This window comes from Mus caroli, chromosome 14 (assembly GCF_900094665.2).
Source record: "Mus caroli chromosome 14, CAROLI_EIJ_v1.1, whole genome shotgun sequence".
NCBI classification, from domain to species: domain Eukaryota; kingdom Metazoa; phylum Chordata; class Mammalia; order Rodentia; family Muridae; genus Mus; species Mus caroli.
The window spans coordinates 68,632,637-68,638,686 of NC_034583.1; positions in this window are offsets into that span (position 1 = coordinate 68,632,637).

Consider the following 6,050-nt stretch of genomic DNA (forward strand, 5'->3'; position numbering starts at 1 on the left):
CAGAGGGCCTTTCAGTGAGTTTGAGGGACACTTTAATCTCCAATAATTTGGTTGTTCCATGATGTCAGGTGGCTAAGGACTGAGGAGATGTATCCTGAAATCTGTACTTTGGACTAAAATCACACAAGTCTGCATCCTAAGAGCTTCCCGATGTGGCAAAATCATGAGGGGGGAGATAGAAGTCAGAGGCAGAGCCACACCCATATCCCTGAAGGTTCCCTGCATGATCACTCCCCAATCCACTAAGCTTCAGCCCTGCCGTCTTCCCAGCCTCAATCATAACCCAGCAGCTGCTGTCAGGCAGAGCCAGCATCCTTGTGTGTGTGGAAACCCTGCTACTTAAGGTTGGAGGCTACCGTGTCCAGATAGCTCCTCTGAGCTCTGCGCAACATGGAGGACTTCCTTCACCGGCAGGGCTTCTCCTTCTCTGACCTTGTCTGGGGATCCTGACCCCCACCCCCCTCCACCTCTACCTGAGGAAAGTCATGTAGCCCTTGGCAAACCCACAAGTTAAACATCCAGTTTTCCTGATAAGAACCCACTCACCAAGTACCTGTGGTTCTTAGAATGCCTCTCCATACAAGTGGAGCGTCCACAGTACATTGAACTTCAGTCAGTGGTTTATATTCACCCTGAAACTCCTTCCCACTCTCCAAGATTCACATATGGCCTCTGTTCACCTCAAATAAGTGTATGCATATCAGCTGTTTCACTGAAGATTGTCTAAGAGAGCTGTTTCATTGAATATCATTTGAAAGAGTAGTGTTAACATTGAACTCCTCAGAGAAGGCCTTCCCTGGGATCCTGCAGAGCCCCATTCCAGACTCTGACTCATTTTGGTGTGCAGCAAAGCCTGGACACCCTGATGGAGGAAACAGAGGATTGGGAATCACAGCCAGTTTCTCACATGCATATCTTCTTTGTGTCCCTGAGAGCGTCCAACTGTGTGTGGGACTGAAAAATCTATGCTCTGGGCTGCCCCTTTGGGTCCTGGACATACAGACATATGTCATAGGTGGCCATGGACCCAGACACATCATAGGTGGGTACTTGTTAAGGTTATCAGGATTGTTTGGTGGACACATGCAGTGATCTGTGTGTGGTCAGTGTCTGCCTTCACAACAGGTACTGATGAGGGTCTGTCCCTGATTGTTCCCACGCCCCTGTTAGTCTGTCTGTCTCACTTCCCTCCTTGTCTCTGTCTCTGTCTCTGTCTCTCTTTGTCTCTCTCTCTCTGTCTGTCTCTGTCTCTCTGTCTCTGTCTCTGTCCCTGTCTCTCTTGTCTTTTCTGCTAACCCCCAGAATGTCAAGGCTTCCTATCATGGTGTCCTTAGCTCTTCCATTGCTGGTGCTCATTCTCCTGAGAACCTCAGAACATGACCTTACTTGCAATAGAGGTCTTGACGAATACAATTATGGAAGAAAAAGCCTTAAGTGTGCCACGGTGGGTGATTGGTGTTTTTGTAAAAGAAGAGTGGACAACAGAAAGATGGGTACATGGGCTATGAAAACAGATGTGAAGGGTACAGTTGAAAGCCAAAGAATACTAAAGATGGGCTACATCTAATAGAAGTCAGAAAGGACAAGGGCAGAAACATCTTCCTAGCCTTCACAGGGAGCTCATCTTACCTTAATTTGGATGTCTTTGTCTCATGAAGTATGAGATTGGGTTGCTATTGCTTTGTACCGCTCAGCCCATGGCCATTTGTCACGATGGGCTTAGAAATCTAAGAGTAATCATTTTGTGTGAGAAGGTTATTCAATCCTTGTGGTTACAATGCAATATATGTGTCTTTTGCCATCCATTCTTATGGCCTGCTCTAGCTCTCTGCTCTGGATTCTAGAATGTTTCCAAGTACCTCTCAAAATAACACAAATACACGGTCGGAGTTCTGCATCTGATGTCTGTATAATATGTGCAAATGTGAGTTCATCCCTCCCACATGTCTTACTTGCCCCTTAGTCATTTTTCATTGAATACTTGACTCCCAAACCTCAAATCTTGATGTTGCTTTGGATTCTTCCTGTTCCTCTACACTTCATTGGCCAATATCCCTGGAAGGGTGGTGAGGTAGGAGGTATGGCAAGCTCAAGTGACCTCCATGGTTCAGTCCCTGATGGGGGAAGATAGTTAGGGTCCATCCATGAGCCATTTTGGATAAGAGAGTTGTATGGATTCCTGAGGATGGAGTCAGCACTATCCAGGCAGGTTACATCACCCTACAGTAAGAGAATGAGTCCATGCTAGGGTGTGTTGCCTCTTCCTATAGTCACAACACTCAGATGACTGAGGCTGGAGGATTGCTGCAAGTCCAAGCTCAGCCTGAACTACAGAGTGAGATCCTGTTTCAAAAGCAGACAAAACAAAAACAAGGTCATAACTCCCTCTCCCTTCTGCAATCAAAACCATTGTGACAGGAGACCTCCTCTGTTGCCTGCAGGATGTGAGTCTTCCTAAGAGTCCTTTTGTTATTTATTTCTTAAACTCCTTAGAAGGACATCTCTTCCTTGTTAACAAATTAAACTGGCATGAGAAAGGGCAGTAGGCGGGGTGTGTTGGCCATGAGTGTCAGAACCTATCAGAGATTTGCTGAAAACAGTAGTATAACCAGCTCCCATTGTTGAAAAGATGCTGAGACACAGCATCCTTTTCAACCAAGTAGCGATGGAGGAGACCTGGGTGAGTAACTGGTACCTGCAGCACACATCTGTTCCTTCTTGTCTTTATTCATCATGTCCTGGTTCTGTTTCCCTTGTCCACATTGAACACAGCATGACTGACAGAAATGTCTTGCTTCACAAACCCAACAGGAAAGAACTTTTCAAATCTTTGAATTAATCCCAACAGCAGTGTGTGACTGACCATGGGTCTCCTACCTGGGACTGGCCAACAGCCATGTCAGGGCAAAGGTCACGGTAATGGGCTAGACCTGTGTCAGGAGACATCTCCACAGGGAGGAGATGAAGTCTGTTAGTGGGAGACAGTAAGTGATGAAAAGCAGTGGATTACACAGTCACACCCGTGTCCAATTTCAGTTTTCTTCTCGCTCTGATTTCTCTACATCCATACCTACTGCCTTAAAAGCTACACTGTCAGGAAATCCAGAACACATGCATCATTTAATCCTGTTACAGGAGTGTCACCAGGGAGAGAAGAAGAGTATTCTCCCATTGGAAAACACCTTGTCTGGCATCTAAGGATGCCTTTTCATCCCTATGAAATCAGCAGTGAGTATGGATGGCAAGCCAGGAGGAGGACAATGAGCACATAGAGTAGGTTATTACTAGGATGGAAGGAAGGGAGGGAGGGAGGGAGGGAGAAAGGAGTACTGGGGGCTGGGGAGATGTTTGCCTGGCTCAGTAGATAAGCCCTGGACCCTCAAGCATGAGGACCAGGACCAGTGTTTAAATCCCTAGCACCACAAAAATATTGGGTAAGCATGGCAACCTCTTCTACCTCCAGCATTGGGAAGGTGAATCAAGGTGACCCCCAGGGCAAGCTGGCAAGCTAGCCTAGCACTACTTGGGAAGCTCTGGGTTTAACTGAGAGCTTTGCCTCAATGAATAATGTGGAGAGTGAATAAGGAAGACCCAGACTTCCATATGCATACACACATGCCCCCAACACATGCAAACATGTGTATGTACATGTGTTACAGGGAAGAATGACTGGCTTTAATAAACAGGTCTAATCGGATAGACTCTGGCTCTATAAACATCAGAATTCTTGACTGTCTTTTTCAACACAGTCATGGAGATTTCTCCAGAATCCCATCACGTGTGTTTGTTTTTCATCTCCAAACCCTACTGCGGCTCTCCAAGGACATCAGCTCTGCATCACTACATCTCTGCTGTGTCAGGGTCTGCAGAGAGCAGATGGGCTGGAAATGATGGCTTGTAAATAAAACTGGCTTTCCAGAATGGGACCCCTGATCTACCTCGTGATCTGAGACATTTGTCATAAAAGATGAGGCTGGCAGTTCTGCTATGGGCCATCCTGGTCCAATACTGGTCCTGGGTCTTGACTGTAGTAAGTCAGTAAAGCCAGAGTTACCAGCCAAGGCTGATGTAAAGGGACTGTTTAGCCCAGTGGTCCTCAACCTTCCTAATGTTGAGGTCCTTTATTACAGTTCCTCATATTGTGATAACCCCCAATAATAAGATTATTCTTGTTGCTACTTCCTAACTGTAATTTTGCTACTGTTATGAATCATAATGTAAATATCTGTATTTCCTGATGGTCTTAGATTGAGAACCACTGGTTTGGACCTATCCTCACCTGCACGAAACACAAATGTATGTGCTTACTGAGAGAGACCTGGTAAGTGGGAGTTTGTGGCTTGACAGAGTGCCATTAACACATTATCTACAGAAAGCTGAAGACTGACAGTGCAGCCACACCATGATGACTCCCAGAACACATAACATAATTATATCATCCCATCCAAAAGTACTGGGAGAAATGTTTTGGGCAGGTCAAAAATCTAGGTAGATTAGGAAGTGATCATGCCAGATTGACAGGAGGTGGCAGGGGGCAAGAGGAAGTAGGAAGGAGCTGGCTAAACAATGCACAGCTATACACAGAATATAAGGTGAAAGCATGGCATGGCTGTGGCAGGATATTTGATCACAGGTGAACCCTGAGATTGTGTTATTTGCTGAAAACAAAACTGTTTCTCGTTGTGGTGAGGTTCAGGCCTTTGTACACACTTTTGATTCCTGTGGCTGTAATGCAGACATGTCCTTAGAACTCACCTTTAATCCCAAACAATGAAGGTAGAGCTGGTTTGTAGAAGGAAGCAGCCATGTTTGAAAGTGATACCTAATTGAGTGGAAGACAAAGTGATGAATCAGAGAAAGATCTGACAGAATAGGATATACCTAAGTCTCACAAGAACAGAGAGGAAAAGGATGTTACTTAAGAGAGCAGTGCAAAGAGAGAAAAGGGAGAGGGAGAGAGAGAGAGGAGGCAGTTTTTACCTTGAGAGTTTTACAGGGACAGGTTGAAGAAAGAATGAGTCAGAGAATGAGAAGGAGCTAGAGGATTAGAAGAGATTGCCAAAGTGAGCATGAGGCCAAGTAGAGCAACTTAGGAGAGACAGGGGTGGGGGGAGGGAGACGGAGACAGAGACAGACAGAGACAGAGACAGAGACAGAGAGAGGGGGACAGATTGAATCAGTTTTCATGGAGAGGAGCTTTGAGCCAGAATAGCTTAGTTAACCAGCCAACTAGAGCACAGAAAGAAAAAGGAATGGTAAGATTAATTCAGCAGTAAGTCTCAGAGGCTGAAAAGATTCTGAGCCTAGATTAGATTGTATGGAGTCTAGAAGCTTCCAGGACTAGGCTTAGGTTAGCAGATGGAAGCAATGATCACATCAAGAGAATAAAAGTTACATTTACACATGATATGGAAGGTGCTCGCTCACACTGTAACACAGAAATAGTAAAAGGGAAGAGACTACATAACCCAGGACCCTAGATGCCCATTGTGTCTATGTGTTTGATTTGGGTTATTTCTAGAATAATAATAATGCATGTGGCTTTTTTGTACAGACAGACTCTCACTGCCATTATACTGAAATAACACTAAAGGCTCTTCTCAAGCCAGGGGATTTCTTCTAACCATAATGTCTTCTCTCCCCTTTCTCTGGCCTAAATCGCATCAGTATGCTTTGCTTGCCTGAGCTGTTGCTACTTTCTTTTTCCTGCCCCATTCATAGTGGGAACCACTAGGGGGCAGTCCAGGGCTCCAACCTCTGTTGGATGGTGTGACATATACTCACATACATGCACACATACAAACCTACAAAGTAAAGACAGCTGTTTCCCTAGAATTTGAAAAAAAAAAGTTTAATAATGTTCTATAAACTAATTACTAAGTAAACTAATGTATAAGAAAGACAGTGCCACAAAGGATGCCCACCTACTGCAGATTCTGTAGAGATTTCCACATGGGGTTGGGGGTTGAGCCAAGTTCCCCCTCAATACCTTTCTAAATTTTAGGCTCTATTTATATATATATATATATATATATATATATATATATATA